The sequence below is a fragment of the Salvelinus namaycush genome, chromosome 38 (assembly GCF_016432855.1).
Source record: "Salvelinus namaycush isolate Seneca chromosome 38, SaNama_1.0, whole genome shotgun sequence".
Classification (NCBI taxonomy): Eukaryota; Metazoa; Chordata; class Actinopteri; order Salmoniformes; family Salmonidae; genus Salvelinus; species Salvelinus namaycush.
Genome location: NC_052344.1, coordinates 14,643,371 through 14,662,074, shown reverse-complemented (window position 1 = coordinate 14,662,074; position 18,704 = coordinate 14,643,371).

Genomic DNA, 18,704 nt, shown 5'->3' with positions numbered 1-18,704 from the left:
TTAACTTCTAATTGGTCCCAATCCCGGATCCAGGAGCACCCCCATCAGTAAAAAAGCTGACTAGCATAGCCTAGCATAGCGTCACAAGTAAATACTAGCATCTAAATATCATTAAATCACAAGTCCAAGACACCAGATGAAAGATACACATCTTGTGAATCCAGCCATCATTTCTGATTTTTTAAAATGTTTTACAGGGAAGACACAATATGTAAATCTATTAGCTAACCACGATAGCAAAAGACACAACTTTTTTTTCCCACCATTTTTTTCCTGCATAGGTAGCTATCACAATTTCGACCAAATAAAGATATAAATAGCCACTAACCAAGAAACAACTTCATCAGATGACAGTCTGATAACATATTTATTGTATAGCATATGTTTTGTTAGAAAAATGTGCATATTTCAGGTATAAATCACAGTTCTACATTGCAGCTGCAATCTGAAATAGTGCCGAAGCAGCCAGAATAATTACAGAGACCAACGTCAAATACCTAAATACTCATCATAAAACTTTTCTGAAAAATACACAGCGTACAGCAAATGAAAGACCAACATCTTGTGAATCCAGCCAATATTTCCAATAGTTTTACAGCGAAAACACAATATAGCATTATATTAGCTTACCACAATAGCCAGAAACACAAGCCGTTTACCAGCAGCAAAGGTTAGCGATCCTAACAAACCAGCAAAAGATATATAATTTTTGACTAACCTTCATATACTTCATCAGATGACAGTCCTGTAACATCATATTACACAATGCATATAGGATTTGTTCGAAAATGTGCATATTTAACGGCACAAATCGTGGTTATACAATGTGATTAGTAGTCAAACTTCAAGCAATCTGTCCGGCGCCATCTTGGAGAGGCACCTAATCTAATCGATAACTAATCATAAACTTGACTAAAAAATACAGGTTGGACAGCAAATGAAAGATATATTAGTTCTTAATGCAATCGCTGTGTTAGATTTTTAAAATTAACGTTACTATGATATACAGCGTGCGCTAAAGCGAGACCGCACCGCAATTCATGGCGGAATTATTGTTTCACATTTTTCAACATAAATACGAATTAATAGCATAAAGACCTCTTACTATTTGTTGAGCTTCCATCAGAATCTTGGGCAAGGTGTCCTTTGTCCAGAACAATCGTCTTTTGGTTGAAAGATGTCCTCTTCAACCGTGTAATTAGCAGCTAACGTTAGCCATATGCCGGAGAGGTGTCCAACTCGCGACGACGCATGACAAAGAAATTCCAGAAAATCGCAATAAACTGCTATAAACTGCTATAAGTCGGTTTAAATTAACTACCTTATGAAGTTTTTAAGACAAAAAAACAAATTAAATCAGAGCCGGAGATATAGAACTGCTAAACCGAAAGCTTTTCAGGACGCCATGCTTGGTGTCCCTCCTGCGTCAGGCCCCGCGTCGAAAAGGTCGGTCCTTCCGTTCCAAGAGGATTTATACTCCCCCAGATGGTGCTATCCACTCCATTCAAAGTCTCACCGCTTACTGACATCTAGGGGAAGGCGTATGCAGTGCATGTAGCCCCATAGCTTACAAGGGAATTTATAAACCGACCCTGGAACAGAGACCTCGATTTCAGAAATCTCACTTCTTGACAGGAAGTGAGCTGCAGAATGAGTTCTGTTTCACTCAGAGAAATAATTCAAACGGTTTTAGAAACTAGAGAGTGTTTTCTATCCAATAGTAATAATAATATGCATATTGTACGAGCAAGAATTGAGTACGAGGCAGCTTAATTTGGGAACGAATGTTTTTCAAAGTGTAAACAGCACCCCCTATTGAGAAAAGGTTCCCACTGTTCCTAAGCTGTTATTGAACATAAGAATTTGTTCTTAAATGACTTGCCTGGTAAAATAAATAAATACTGGAGTAATATATGTGCAGATGATGATGTGCAAGTAGAGATACTGGGGTGCAAGAGGGTAAGTAATAATATGGGGATGAGGTAGTCAGGTGTGCTATTTACAGATTGGCTGTGTACAGGTACAGTGATGGGTAAGCTGCTCAGACAGCTGATGCTTAAAGTTAGAGAGGGAGATATAAGACTCCAGCTTCAGAGAGTTTTGCAATTCATTCCAGTCATTGGCAGCAGAGAACTGGAAGAAAAGGCAGCCAAAGGAATTGTTGGCTTTGGGGATGACCAGTGCAATTTACCTCCTGGAGCGCATGTTACGGGTGGGTGTTGCTATGGTGACCAGTGAACTGACATAAGGCGGGGCTTTACGTAGCAAAGACATATAGATGACCTGGAGCCAGTGGGTTTGGTGACGGATATGTAGTGAGGGCCAGCCAACGAGAGCATACAGGTCTCAGTGGTGGGTAGTATATGGGGTTTTGGTGATAAAACGGATGCCACTGTGATAGACTACATTCAGTTTGCGTGTTGGGGGCTATTTTGTAAATGACATTGTCGAAGTAAAGGATCAGTAGGATAGTCAGTTTTACGAGGGTAAGTTTGGCGACATGAGTGAAGGAGGTTTTTTTGCAAAATAGGAAGCCGATTCTAGATTTCATTTTGGATTGGAGATGCTAAATGTGAGTCTGGAAGGAGAGATTACAGTCTAACCAGACACCTAGGTATTTGTAGTTGTCCACATATTCTAGGTCAGAACCGTCCAGAGTAGTGATGCTAGTCGGGTGGGAGGGTACGAGCAGCAATCGGTTGAAGAGCATGCACTTAGTTTTACTAGCATTTAAGAGCAGTTGGAGGCCACAGAAGGAGTGTTCTATGGCGTTGAAGCTCGTTTGGAGGTTTGTTAGCACAGTGTCCAAAGAAGGGCCAGATGTATACAGAACGGTGTCGTCTGCGTAGAGGTGGATCAGAGAATCACCAGCAGCAAGAGTGACATCATTGATATATACAGAGAAAAGAGTCGGCCCGAGAATTGAACCCTGTGGCACCCCCATAGAGACTGCCAGAGGTTCGGACAACATGCCCTCCGATTTGACAGACTGAACTCTATCTGAGAAGTACAGTAGTTGGTGAACCAGGCGAGGCAGTCATTTGAGAAGCCAAAGCCATTGAGTCTGCCGATAAGAATACTGTGATTGACAGAGTCGAAAGCCTTGGCCAGGTCGATGAAGACGGCTGCACAGTACTGTCTTTTATCGATGGTGGTTATGATATCGTTTAGGACCTTGAGCGTGGCTGAGGTGCACCCATGACCAGCTCGGAAACCAGATTGCATAGTGGAGAAGGTACGGTGGGATTCGAAATGGTCGGTGATCTGTTTATTTACTTGACTTTAGAAGATTTTTGAAAGGCAGGGCAGGATGGATATAGGTCTATAACAGTTTGGGTCTAGAGTGTCTCCCCCTTTGAAGAGGGGGATGACCGCGGCAGATTTCCAATCTTTGGGGATCTCAGACGATACGAAAGAGAGGTTGAATAGGTTAGTAATAGAGGTTGCAACAATTTCGGCGGATCATTTTAGAAAGAGAGGGTCCAGATTGTCTAGCCCAGCTGATTTGTAGGGATCCAGATTTTGCAGTTCTTTCAGAACATCAGGGTTGGGGTAGCCAGGTGGAATGCATGGCCAGACGTGGAAAAATGCTTATTGAAATGATCGATTATCGTAGATTTTTCGGTGGTGACAGTGTTTCCTATCCTCAGTGCAGTGGGCAGCCGGGAGGAGGTGCTCTTGTTCTCCATGGACTTTACAGTGCCCCAAAACTTTTTGGAAATAGTGCTACAGGAAGCAAATTTCTCTAACCTAAATGGGGCTCAATCAAATAAAGAATGTGTTGTAATGTTAACAAACAACATATCCTAAAAACAGGACAGGTCATAAAAATGTACAATATGGAATGGACAATCACAACTGTCCGGTACGAACACTGTTACCCAGTGGTGCAAAGTACTTAAATAAAAAATACATTAAAGTACTACTTTAGTCATGTTTTGGTGTACATGTACTTTTTGGTGTATCTGTACAACTTTTACTTCACTACATTTCTAAAGAAAATAATGTATTTTTTACCCCATACATTTTCCTTGACACCCAAAAGTACTTTTTTTGGTAAATGATGTCTGAGTGTTGGAGTGTGCCCCTGGCTATCCGTAAATAAATAAAAAAACAAGAAAATGGTGCTGTCTGGTTTGCATAGTAGGAATTTGAAATTATTTATACTTTTACTTTTGATCCTTAAGTATATTTAAAACCACACAGCACTAGTGGACTGCCACTGAGAGAAGAGGGGCTCCACTGTGCAGGACTACTACTCTGTTCCTGACTGAGTTCAGCTCCCTCCCTCCTCTCCTGTGTCTCTGATCAGACACATTGGGACTCTGTGGGCCATAATTACAATACATGAAACCCAGCATCCTTTCTACATTTTAAGATTTCATTTAATTTAAGTATCCTTTATTTACATGAGAAGTCACATTGAGATCGAGATGTTTTTCAAGTGAGCCCCGGCCAAGAGAGCAGCATCCATACAGTGTACACATGAGACACAACACCACAACATAATGAATGGAAGTTAAAACAGTGCAAACTGCGTACAAGAGTAGGTTTAAAAACATGTGCAGTTATTGGTCAGCAGTCCTCAAATCCAGGATTTAAAATCAATAATCCGAGTACGATGATCTAATTTGAAGCCCTTTTTCAAAGTGTTCCAAGATGATGAGGCAGCAAATCTAAAAGCACTCTTACCAAACTCAGTTCTTATGTTGGGGACATTATATAAAATACAGTTCTGTGATCTCAGACAGTAATGTCCATGACTGTAGTGTGAATAGTTCTTAAATATATTGGCAGCTGTCCTAAGATGTCCTCATAGACAAACATGTACCAGTGAATATTTTGACTCACAGTTAAGGATGGCCATCCTGCTAACTGATACAAGGTACAGTGATGTGCTAGAGGTCTTGTGTTAGTTACAAATCTAAGATTATCATGGTAGACTGTCTAGTGTGTGCAGGTAAGATCCTGGAACATTCCAGAATATCACCATAGTCCAACAAAGGCTAAAAGGTATTTTCTAGCTTGAAATGAAAAACAAGACATATTCCTAAAGAAAATGCCCAGCTTAAGTTTAAGCTTTTTAGTGAGCTGTTGAATGTACAAGTCATTTATGTTCGTAACCGACTTCATGATCTAACGTGGTTGATATGTGATTAAAACTCATTTATGTTCAAATTCTTCAAATACTATGAATATGACTAGGCTATTCTGATCAGATCCATTCCTAAAAAATATCTGTATAACATGTACAACTGACACCGTATGACTAGTAACTCTAGTTATTTAAACACGGTCAGCATCCCGGAGTCGCCTCTTCACTGTTGACGTTGAGACTGGTTGACGTTGAGACACAGCGTTGTACGAGATCTTCAGTTTCTTGGCAATTTTTCGCATGGAATAGCCTTCATTTCTCAGAACAAGAATAGACTGACGAGTTCAGAAGAAAGGACTTTGTTTCTGGCCATTTTGAGCCTATAATTGAACCCACAAATACTAATGCTCCAGATACTCAACTAGTCTAAAGAAGGCCAGTTTTATTGCTTATTTAATTAGCACAACAGTTTTCAGCTGTGCTAACATAATTGCAAAAGGATTTTCTAATGATCAATTAGCCTTTTAAAATGATAAACTTGGATTAGCTAACACAATGTGCCATTGGAACACAGGAGTGATGGTTGATGATAATGGGCCTCTGTACGCCTATGTAGATATTCCATAAAAAATCTGCCGTTTCCAGCTACAATAGTCATTTATAACATAAACAATGTCTACACTGTATTTCTGATCAATTTGTGCTTTTCTTTCAAAAACAAAGACATTTCTAAGTGACCCCAAACTTTTGAATGGTAGTGTAGCTAGCTGACTTGCTGTTGCTAGCTAATTTGTCTTGGGATATAAACATTGGGTTGTTATTTTACCTGAAATGCACAAGGTCCTTTTTTTCTGGATCTTTGTAGAATTTTGACCCATTTTGAGTCACACAAAATCATGTGTTCTCTACTCTGACATTTAATCCACAGATAAAAGGGGAAACATAGTTAGTTTCTAGTAATCTCTCCTACTTCAGTAGTAGTAGTAGTAGTAGTAGTAGTAGTCTTCTTCTTCTTCTGTGGACTTTATATGTCGGTTGGCAACCACCTTTAAGGTAGATTACCACCCCCAACTGGACTGGAGTGTGGATTTCAGTTCATCTTTTGTGGGTATATGCGCCTAAAAACCAATGAAGAAATGGGAGAGGCGGGACCTGCAGCGCATCAAGTGTAAAAAATAGAATCAAGTTCTATTTTAACGTCTGGCTAGCCGCCAGTTTAGAGAGAAATAAATAAAAATATAATTTTGTTTTATTTAGCCTAGATAATTGTTTGTACAGTATGTTGAATTTGGTGTCTATTTCAGAACTTATGTCATTTTTCAAGGATGAGCACAAGAGCATTTAAAGGAGAGAAGTCCACTATAATTCTGGCAATGTGGAGAAGTGCAGCTATAGTGAGGGGCAACTTACTGGTTTGGTCAGGGCCAGCATGAGGGATAAAGTTTATCCAGTGTCGTAGAGTGTAGCTATTAAGTTAAGTTTGAGCGTATAATATCAATGATATAATCATTAACCAGATTAACCCGGATACCAGACTTCGATGAGTGATAACTCAGTTCTAGAATGTTGTCATTGATGAGAATGAATCTAAAAGTCTATTGACATTCAGACTTGACTTTGTTTAGACATCCAGCCTGTACTGTAGTTTCATTACCAGAGACAAATATTCAAAGGCACATTATTTATTTATTCGGAGTGGTACATGCATTCACACTGTCTTGATTTATAGGATCCTTCCAACTATACGATTGATATGTCAAGTGATAAAAGTTATCAATTAAAAGTTTATGGAAAAACTCATGAGAAAATTACAGTTTATTAAAAATTCTACATCCTTAATGTCATCAATTAAATCCAACTTAATTTATCAAGCACATTTCTTACAATATATGCATTTTAAGGTGTTCAAAGTCATGCATTGAAAGGCATGTGGCACTTAACATCCTTCTTCTTGGCAGGTCTCTATAGGTGACCAGGGGATTCTCTCTACCACATGCAAATGCTTCCGTGGAGCTCAAAAGTGTAGCCATGCAGCAGATTTTGGCGATTCACAATATCGGCCGTACGGATATAGAATGTGATTGGAGGAAGCCAGCCGTGCCCAACCAGGTGCTTTCAGTGGAGGACCTGTACCCGGCCGAAGACTACAACCCTCTGTCCTAAGAGCCCACAGAGGAGGATCTTCAGTGGCTGAGGAACCGTCTACAGGACAGGTTCAGTGGAATGGCATGTCTCCTTGAACCTGTCCCAGAACAACCACTACCCTCCCTGTCATCCCTGTCTGTACCGGACATTGTTAAAAAACAAGGGGAACTGGGGCTTACAGGCATCCTGGCTGGCATGGCTCTGTCGGTGGAGCAGCAGGAGGATATACGGCAGGCAACTGTTGGACAGCGCGCCAACACCAACTGGCACACCATGAGGAGAAGGAGGTTGACGGCCAGCAATTATGGAGCAGTGGTTTGGGCCAAGCACTTTACTTCGTCGCAGCTAAAATGGGTCCTCAGATCAGTCGTTGGATGGGGTGTTGTCTATAAAGTAGGTCACAGATAACAAAGAGGAGGGCATCAAGGCATTCAAATGGCTACAGGGATGGGTGTGCAGGAGTCAGGGCCTTGGGTCACGGGGTCTGGGGTCCTGGGTGCCTGATAAGAGAATTATGTTCTCAAGGTACATAACCCAATTTAATTATATTACTCAGTCTGCAAACTAGAATTTGTAAGATCCTGGTCGAATGAAACAGACTGAGGCCCAGCTAAAATAGTCAAAAAGGTTTATTCACGGGAATGTTCTAAAGTCAAGAATACAAAACAATTCATTTTATACTGACTTCTCACGCACACACATTCACGCAACCATACGCACACACATTCACACAAACATACGCACACAATGTCCTGCTACGCACACACTGTCTCACTACCCAGCCGACAGAGATTATGGAGACCTTGTCCTTGAGACGTACTCCCCGTTCTCTCCCACATCTCTATTCAGGTCGGCACCGAGCTCAGACAGTCTGTGTTTAAAATACCATAAAGGCATATTGTTTTACCCTAATTCTGACTAGGACTACACATTTATTGATTATGATTTTATACATTCTAATCAATTCCATACAATTATATGTTTCAGGGCAGAACATTCTAATCATTCAATTAACAGATAAATCCAACTAACAGTGCCTCACCAGATGGTCTGGTGTGCACCACAGCAGTGGTGGAGGTCAACTGTCTTTATGGTGCAAGGGACCTTACCATTGACGGACAGTGATGTTGAAGGAATTCTATATCAAGTAGGGAGGGCCTTGCAGCCTCTGTGAAGACTATCCTTACTGGCACCAGGTCCAAGGTCAGCTCCACATCACTAGAAGTGACACCTACTTCTTTGTTGTGTGGATCATAAAAAACTTCCATCAACATCCCCATCGAGTGTGACGACCTCTGACAGACTCATATTGCTCCTCCTGTCAATAGTCCAAAAATATTCCACATAGTTCATACACGAACTAGGTTATATTACATACAAGTTCTCAAAGCAGCCAACTAAAGGCATGTACTGTAGTTAACTTTATCATGGGCACAGTGGGAATTATCTATCTGTGATGTTCAAATTATTTCTTACCCCCTGTGTTTTACTTGCTGAAGGCCCCAGTCATCCCTGCCTGTACCTGACGCTGTTGAAAAACAAGTGAACAATTAATGAAGATCATACACAAACAATAAGCTCCTAGAATAGGTTACATTACAAAGGCTGAGTCCATGTCCTCAGTTTCATTCAGTAGTACAACACAATTCACATTGCAGTTTATCATGGGCACAGTGGGAATTTATATCTGTGATGTTTAAATTAGGTCTTACCCCCAGAGTGAGAGAGTACGTCACTTCCAGCAGATCTTCTTGCTGAGGGTGGTGTTGATCACGTGGGGTGAGCCTGATGTTCCGCATGTCACGCTCCATGTCCAAAACATGGGGAAAAGGGGACATAAAGTCAACGTCTCCATATATCTATAAATTCAATGTTTTACACAATATTGTATCATATTTGATGAGTACTGACCTGGCCGTCCACAGGCTTGATGTGCTGCAGTCTCCACAACTGGACGCTCACTCTCGGATCACACAGGATATCCATGCACCGGATGGTCTGAAGGATGCATCCCTGTTGGACTGGAAAACAAAGAGACATTTGGTCAGTGGTGGGTCTTTTTCAATGCTGTATCACAATCTTTATGTGGACAGAAAACACATTGTTTATCATAACACAAACACACCTTGGACAATGTGACAGGTTGTCCCAACACCCCAAAATATTGCAAAGTTGCTTAGGAGCCAGGAACACGGCGATCAAGTCTATCGGCGCCATCTTAAAAAACATGAAGGTTATGGTGATGATGATGATGATGATGGTGATGATGATGATGATGACGATGGAGAACGTGTTCTGAATAATGCTTTTTAACATATTCAAAGTTGACCTCCTCTACCGACCCGTGTTCCATGTTATTGTCTCTTCCCCCTCAGCACCTGCAGTAGGTCCCAGCTGTAGCAGTACAGTCACTGTGCAGTCTGACTGAGGGAGGTTTTAGTACGGCTCTGTATCACTGTGTGAACACATCTTTACTATTGATGTTGTGGTAACTCTGACAGTAGTAATCTCCTGCATCTTCAGCCTGGACTCCACTGTTGGTCAGAGTGACGTCTTATCAAAGAACATCTCTTGTCATCCCTACTGCCTCTGACCAGGCAGATCCAAAAAAAAAAATAAGTAAAAGTGAAAGTCACCCAGTAAAATACTATATTGCGTGCAGACTAGCCTATAGCCTATCTTTTGTTCAGTTTGAGAAGGACAGCGCAAAGATGAGAAGGAGGACCGGAAGTCAACTTTGATTTTATTAAAAACAATATGTTTCTTGCCCATGATGTAGGCTATTCATATGAGTTATTGACCTCACAATAATCCAGATTCAAGTCATTGACATTGTGCTGAAACTTGAAGCTGCAGCCGCGGCACAATAGTCAGACAGCTCATGGTGCTGAAAGTAGGCAAATTCAAGTAGACATAATTAATTTCAATATGTCTTCATTTTAATTAGTCTTTACTAACAGCAAGAGGGCTTTGTGTTGATGCCTATTTCTTCCTATTTAAGAAATAAGAGGTAGGGCTATCCGTTTGACCAGCGAAATTAGGCTATAGGCTGCTATATCCATAGATTTGTCGGTCAATTCCTCGACCCACCATGCACGCTTTAAATAGCCTACAATCTTATAATTTTTTTTCTTCCAAAAGGGTTCTTCTGCCGTCCCCATATGATAGCCCCTTTTGGTTCCAAGTAGTTCTACCTAGAACCAAAAAGGGTTCTTCAAAAGGTTATCCTATGGAAACAATCTATAAAGTGATCTATAACTGCTCTTTGGTCGGCGATGCTTTATGCTAGAAACAAGCTGAGAAATTGACTTTGCTTGGGATGTAATCCAATTCTGTCACAATTAATTGATTAAACTATGAACATTCTGTACATTAGACGATGTTTAAACCCAGACAGCTTTTAGGGAAACACTTGTAACCTTCCTTCATTTGTCACGTTCCTGACCTGTTTTCCTTGTTTTTGTATGTGTTTAGTTGGTCAGGGCGTGAGTTGGGGTGGGCATTCTATGTTATGTGTTTCTATGTTGGGTTAAATGTGTTGCCTGATATGGTTCTCAATTAGAGGCAGGTGTTTGACGTTTCCTCTGATTGAGAACCATATTAAGGTAGGCTGTTCTCACTGTTTGTTTGTTGGGTGATTGTTCCTGTGTCTGTTGCACCACACGGGACTGTTTCGTTTGTTCGTTCGTTTGGCTAGTCTTTCCTGTTCGTGCATTCTTCGTGTCTATGTAAGTTCTCAAGTTCAGGTCTGTCTACGTCGTTTTGTTGTTTTGTTTCTATTCAAGTGTTCTTCGTGTGTTCGTCTTTGCTTTATTAATAAATTCATTATGTCATCGTACAACGCTGCATTTTGGTCCGACCCTTACTCCTTCTCCTCATCCGAGGAGGAGGAATTAGACAGCCGTTACAGAATCACCCACCAACCAAGGACCAAGCGGCGTGGGAGAAAGCAACAGCGCACGAAGGAGGAATGGACATGGGAGGATGTTTTGGACGGCAAGGGTTGCTACACATGGGAGGAGATCCTGGCTGGTAAAGATCGCCTCCCATGGGAACAGCTGGAGGCAATTAGGAGAGCAGAGGCAACCGGAGAGAGGAACCGGAGTTATGAGGGTACGCGGCTAGCACGGAAGCCTGTGAGTCAAGCCCAAAAATTTCTTGGGGGGTGGCTACAAGGGAGTGTGGCTAAGTCAGGTAGGAGACCTGCGCCAACTCCCCGAGCTTACCGTGGAGAGCGAGAGTACGGGCAGACACTGTGTTATGCGGTAGAGCGCACGGTGTCTCCTGTACGTGTGCTTAGCCCGGTGGGGGTTATTCCACCTCCCCGCACTGGCAGGGCTAGATTGAGTATTGAGCCGGATGTCATGAAGCCGGCCCAACGCATCTGGCCTCCAGTGCGTCTCCTCGGGCCGGCATACATGGCACCAGCCTTACGCATGGTGTCCCCGGTTCGCCTACATAGCCCAGTGCGGGTTATTCCACCTCCCCGCACTGGTCGGGCTACGGGGAGCATACAACCAGGTAAGGTTGGGCAGGCTCAGTGCTCAAGGGTGCGTACACCACGCACCAGGCTTCCTGTGCGTCTCCAGAGCCCTGTTCCTCCTCCACGCACTAGCCCTATGGTGCGTTTCTTCAGCCCGGTACCACCAGTTCCGGCACCACGCACCAAGCCTCCTGTGCGTCTCCAGAGCCCTGTTCCTCCTCCACGCACTAGCCCTGTGGTGCGTGTCTCCAGCCCAGTACCTCCGGTACCACGCACCAAGCCTCCTGTGCGCCTCCAGAATCCTGTGCGTACTGTTGCTGCTCCCCGCACTAGCCTGAAGGTGCGTGTCCTTAGCCCGGTACCTCCAGTTCCGGCACCACGCACCAGGCCTACAGTGCGCCTCAGCCGGCCAGAGTCTGCCCGTCTGCCCAACGCCGTCTGAGCTGTCCGTCTGCCAAGCGCCGCCTGAACTGCCCGTCTGTACTGAGCCTTCAAAGCCGCCCGTCTGTACTGAGCCTGCAAAGCCGCCCGTCTGTACTGAGCCTTCAAAGCCGCCCGTCTGCCATGAGCAGCCAGAGCCGTCCGCCAGACAGGAGCAGCCAGAGCCGCCAGCCATCCATGAGCAGCCAGAGCCGCCAGCCATCCATGAGCAGCCAGAGCCGCCAGCCATCCATGAGCAGCCAGAGCCGCCAGCCAGCCATGAGCAGCCAGAGCCGCCAGCCAGCCATGAGCAGCCCCTCAGTCCGGAGCAGCCCCTCAGTCCGGAGCAGCCCCTCAGTCCGGAGCAGCCCCTCAGTCCGGAGCTGCCCCTCAGTCCGGAGCTGCCCCTCAGTCCGGAGCTGCCCCTCAGTCCGGAGCTGCCCCTCAGTCCGGAGCTGCCCCTCAGTCCGGAGCTGCCCCTCAGTCCGGAGCTGCCCCTTAATCCAGTGGGGTTAATTTGGAGGGTGGCCATTTGGAGGAGGCTACGGAAGCGGGGTTTGACTATGGTGGGGTGGGGACCACGTCCGGAGCCGGAGCCGCCACCGTGGACAGATGCCCACCCAGACCCTCCCCTAGACTTTAGGTGGTGCGCCCGGAGTTCGCACCTTGAGGGGGGGGGGGTTCTGTCACGTTCCTGACCTGTTTTCCTTGTTTTTGTATGTGTTTAGTTGGTCAGGGCGTGAGTTGGGGTGGGCATTCTATGTTATGTGTTTCTATGTTGGGTTAAATGTGTTGCCTGATATGGTTCTCAATTAGAGGCAGGTGTTAGACGTTTCCTCTGATTGAGAACCATATTAAGGTAGGCTGTTCTCACTGTTTGTTTGTTGGGTGATTGTTCCTGTGTCTGTGTCTGTGTCTGTTGCACCACACGGGACTGTTTCGTTTGTTCGTTCGTTTGGCTAGTCTTTCCTGTTCGTGCGTTCTTCGTGTCTATGTAAGTTCTCAAGTTCAGGTCTGTCTACGTCGTTTTGTTGTTTTGTTTCTATTCAAGTGTTCTTCGTGTGTTCGTCTTTGCTTTATTAATAAATTCATTATGTCATCGTACAACGCTGCGTTTTGGTCCGACCCTTACTCCTTCTCGCGAAATTCAAAAAATATTTTTTTGAAATATTTAACTTTCACACATTAACAAGTCCAATACAGCTAATGAAAGATACACATCTTGTGAATCCAGCCAACATGTCCGATTTTTTAAATGTTTTACAGGGAAAACACAATATATATTTATGTTAGCTCACCAACAAATAGAAAAAAGCACAGACATTTTTCACAGCACAGGTAGCATGCACAAAATCAACCAAACTAACCTAGAACAAACCAAAGAAACCAAGAAACTACTTCATCAGATGACAGTCTTATAACATGTTATACAATAAATCTATGTTTTGTTCGAAAAATGTGCATATTTCAGGTATAAATCATAGTTTACATTGCGGCTACAATCAGAAATTGCACCGAAAGCAGCCAGAATAATTACAGACACCAACGTGACATACCGAAATACTCATCATAAAACATTTCTGAAAAATACATGGTGTATAGCAAATGAAAGACAAAGATCTTGTGAATACAGCCAATATTTCCGATTTTTTAAAAGTGTTTTACAGCGAAAACACAATATAGCATTATATTAGCTTACTACAATAGCCTACCACACTACCGCATTCATTCATCAAGGCACGTTAGCGATAGCAATAGGCACGTTAGCGTTAGCAAATAAACCAGCAAAAGATATTAAATTTCACTAACCTTCATAAACCTTACTCAGATGACAGTCCTATAACATCAGGTTATACATACACTTATGTTTTGTTCGAAAATGTGCATATTTAGAGCTGAAATCCGTGGTTATACAATGTGCTAACGTAGCAACTTTTTCCCAGAATGTGCGGATATTTCTATTAGACTCTCACCTATTCTGACCAAATAGCTATTCATAAACATTACAAAAAAATACATGTTGTATAGGAAACGATAGATCCATTAGTTCTTAATGCAATCGCAGTGTTAGAATTCTAAAAATATCTTCATTATGACATAAGACTTAGTTATGGTAAGGGAATAACCAAAACCTGAGCGCAAAGCTACTAGTACACAGTTCGACAGATTGTAACGGCAGTCCTCCTCCTCTTCATCTGAAGAGGAGGAGTATTGAGGGAACCAAGGCGCAGCGTAGTGAAATGACATATTTTATTAACGAAACACGAACTTGATTAAACTAACAAAAACAACAAACGGTGTAGACAGACCTAGACGACGTACTTACATAAAACAAGAAAACGCACGAATAGGAACATAGGCTACACAAACCGAACAAACCGTAAACAGTCCCGCGTGGTGTACAAACACAGACACAGGAGACAATCACCCACAACGAACACTGTGACAACGCCTACCTAAATATGACTCTTAATTAGAGGAACGCCAAACACCTGCCTCTAATTAAGAGCCATACCAGGCAACCCAAAACCAACACAGAAACAGAAAACATAGAATGCCCACCCAACCTCACGTCCTGACCAACTAACACATACAACAAACTAACAGAAATAGGTCAGGAACGTGACATAACCCCCCCCATAAGGTGCGAACTCCGGGCGCACCAGCACAAAGTCTAGGGGAGGGTCTGGGTGGGCATCTGACCACGGTGGTGGCTCAGGCTCCGGGCGAGGTCCCCACCCCACCATAATCAATCCTAGCCTCCCTCTCCCCCTACAAATGTCCACCCTCAATTTACCCCCACAAAATCCTCTTAGTAACATAAATGACAGGGACAGCACCGGGACAGAGAGATTGATCAAGACAGAGGGATAGCACCAGACAGAGGGATAGATAAGAATAAAGAGGTAGATCAAGATAGAGAGGGAGATCATGATAGAGGGGCAACTCCGGACTGAAAGGCAGCTCCGGACAGAGAGACAGCTCTGGACTGAGGGGCAGTTCTGGGTATATAGCCGTTGCTGGCTGAAGGGCAGCTCATGGCTGACTGACGAATCTGGACGCTCATGGCAGGCTGACGGCTCTCGACGCTCATGGCAGGCTGACGGCTCTCGACGCTCATGGCTGGCTGACGGCTCTCGACGCTCATGGCTGGCTGACGGCTCTCGACGCTCATGGCTGGCTGACGGCTCTCGACGCTCATGGCTGGCTGACGGCTCTCGACGCTCATGGCTGGCTGACGGCTCTCGACGCTCATGGCTGGCTGACGGCTCTCGACGCTCATGGCTGGCTGACGGCTCTCGACGCTCATGGCTGGCTGACGGCTCTCGACGCTCATGGCTGGCTGACGGCTCTCGACGCTCATGGCTGGCTGACGGCTCTGGCAGATCCTGTCTGGTTGGCGGCTCTGGCGGATCCTGTCTGGTTGGCGGCTCTGGCGGATCCTGTCTGGTTGGCGGCTCTGGCGGATCCTGTCTGACGGGCGGCTCTAGCGGCTCCTGTCTGGCGGGCGGCTCTAGCGGCTCCTGTCTGGCGGGCGGCTCTAGCGGCTCCTGTCTGGCGGACGGCTCTGTAGGCTCATGGCAGACGGGCGGCTTTGCAGGCTCATGGCAGACGGGCGGCTTTGCAGGCTCATGGCAGACGGGCGGCTTTGCAGGCTCATTGCAGACGGATGGCTCAGACGGCGCTGGGGAGACGGATGGCTCAGATGGCGCTGGGGAGACGGATGGCTCAGATGGCGCTGGTGAGACGGATGGCTCAGATGGCGCTGGTGAGACGGATGGCTCTGGCCAGATAAGGCGCACAGTAGACCTGGTGCGTGGTGCCGGAACTGGAGGCACCGGGCTAAGGATACGCACCTTCATACTAGTGTGGGGAGCAGGGACAGGGCACACTGTACTCTCAAAGCCCACTCTATACCTGGTGCGTGGTACCGGCACTGGTGACACCGGGCTGAGGACAAGCACATCAGGATTAGTAGGGGGAGAAGAAACAGTGTGTACAGGGCTCTGGAGACGCACAGGAGGCTTAGTGCGTGGTGCCGGAACTGGAGGCACCGAACTGGATACACGCACTACAGGGAGAGTGCGTGGAGGAGGAACAGGGCTCAGGAGACGCACTGGTAGCCTAGTGCGTAGTGTAGGCACTGTAGGTACTAGGCTGGGGCGGGGAGGTGGCGCCGGAAATACCGGACCGTGGAGGCGTACTGGCACTCTTGAGCATTGAGCCTGCCCAACCTTACCTGGTTGAATACTCCCGGTCGCCCGACCAGTGCGGGGAGGTGGAATAACCCGCACCGGCCTATGTAGGCGAACCGGGGAAACCATGCGTAAGGCAGGTGCCATGTATGCCGGCCCGAGGAGACGCACTGGAGACCAGACGCGTTGAGCCGGCCTCATGACACCTGGCTCAATACCCAATCTAGCCCTACCAGTGCGGGGAGGTGGAATAACCCGCACTGGGCTATGCACTCGTACAGGAGACACCGTGCGCTCTACTGCGTAACACGGCGCCTGCCCGTACTCCCGCTCTCCACGGTAAGCCTGGGAAGTGGGCGCAGGTCTCCTACCTGCCCTTGGCCCACTACCTCTTAGCCCCCCCCCAAGAAATTTTTGGGTGTTACTCACGGGCTTTTTGGGCTTCCGTGCCAGACGCGTTCCCTCATAACTCCGGTTCCTCTCTCTCTTTTCCTCCACTCTCCGAGCTGCCTCCAGCTGTTCCCATGGACGGTGATTCACTTTAGCCCATGGTCCTTCTCCGTTAAATATTTGCTCCCAACTCCACAAGTCCTGTATACTTCCCCGTTGCTCCAAATTACGCTGCTTGGTTCTGGATTCTTGGTGGGTGATTCTGTAACGGCAGTCCTCCTCCTCTTCATCTGAAGAGGAGGAGTATTGAGGGAACCAAGGCGCAGCGTAGTGAAATGACATATTTTATTAACGAAACACGAACTTGATTAAACTAACAAAAACAACAAACGGTGTAGACAGACCTAGACGACGTACTTACATAAAACAAGAAAACGCACGAATAGGAACATAGGCTACACAAACCGAACAAACCGTAAACAGTCCCGCGTGGTGTACAAACACAGACACAGGAGACAATCACCCACAACGAACACTGTGACAACGCCTACCTAAATATGACTCTTAATTAGAGGAACGCCAAACACCTGCCTCTAATTAAGAGCCATACCAGGCAACCCAAAACCAACACAGAAACAGAAAACATAGAATGCCCACCCAACCTCACGTCCTGACCAACTAACACATACAACAAACTAACAGAAATAGGTCAGGAACGTGACACAGATATATGAAATAGCATCACAAAATGGTTCCTACTTTTGCTGATCTTCCATCAGAATGTTGTACAAGGGGTCCTTTGTCCAGAACCGTCGTTGTTTGGATTCAGAACGTCCTCTTTCCCTCTTGAATTAGCAAGCACACTGGCCATGCGGCGCTAACCTCTCCTTCGTGAACAAACGCAAACGACGCAACACGCCTAACGTCCCGAATAAATTTCAATAGTCTAATAAAACTATATTGAAAAAACATACTTTACGATGATATTGTGACATGTATCAAATAAAATCAAAGCCGGAGATAGTATTCGCCCATAACGACAGCTTTCCAGTAGGCAATAACAGGTCCCACCACGCGCCTTGCAGAGAACAGAAAATGGGGGACACGTCGTTCCAAGAGGGTTTATTCAACCTCAGACCGAGATAATCAACTCCTTTCTCCTCTCACTTCCTCTTGACATCTAGGGGAAGGTGTATGACGTGCACGTATAGTCATACGTATCATGCCCATTTATAGGCAGACACTTGAACACAGCATCGATTTCAGACTTTCCACTTCCTGGTCAGAAAGTGTGCTGCCAAATGAGTTGTGTTTTACCCACAGACAAAATTCAAACGGTTTTAGAAACTAGAGAGTGTTTTCTATCCAATAGTAATAATAATATGCATATTGTACGAGCAAGAATTGAGTACGAGGCCGTTTAAATTGGGTACGATTTTCCCCCAAAGTGAAAACAGCGCCCTCTGGTCCTCATCAGGTTAAAGGTTATATTTCACTACGTCGGAAGACCTACTCAGTCTGGGATGGAAAGGCTAACTTTTGAAAGTATCGTGCTCAGATTCCTAATTACATCTCAGATTGAATTATTTGCATTACAGGGACAGTTTTGTTGCAAACAAGATGTGATTTGGCATTAGAGAAACATGATAAGATGCACACGTAAGAATATCTCTCTGTCCATTCTTAGCCTGCAATTTCGGTAATTTGTATGGTATTAAAAAAACATTCTGCTAATATGTAAAATGATGTAGAATTTTTATAAAATGTCCTGCAAATACCATGCAATGCTTTTATTATAAAGGAGATCTTTCCACCCCTACTCTTGTCCACAACGTTCTGGCCTTCAGCCCTGTGCGTTATCAACATTCCAGTGTTGCCATGGAGGCCTGATGCTTACAGGGCGAAGAGCACTTTATAAAACTGCATATCAAAGCTCTGGTCTGTTCAAGAAATTAGGGTAAACGGTAGGCGTGTT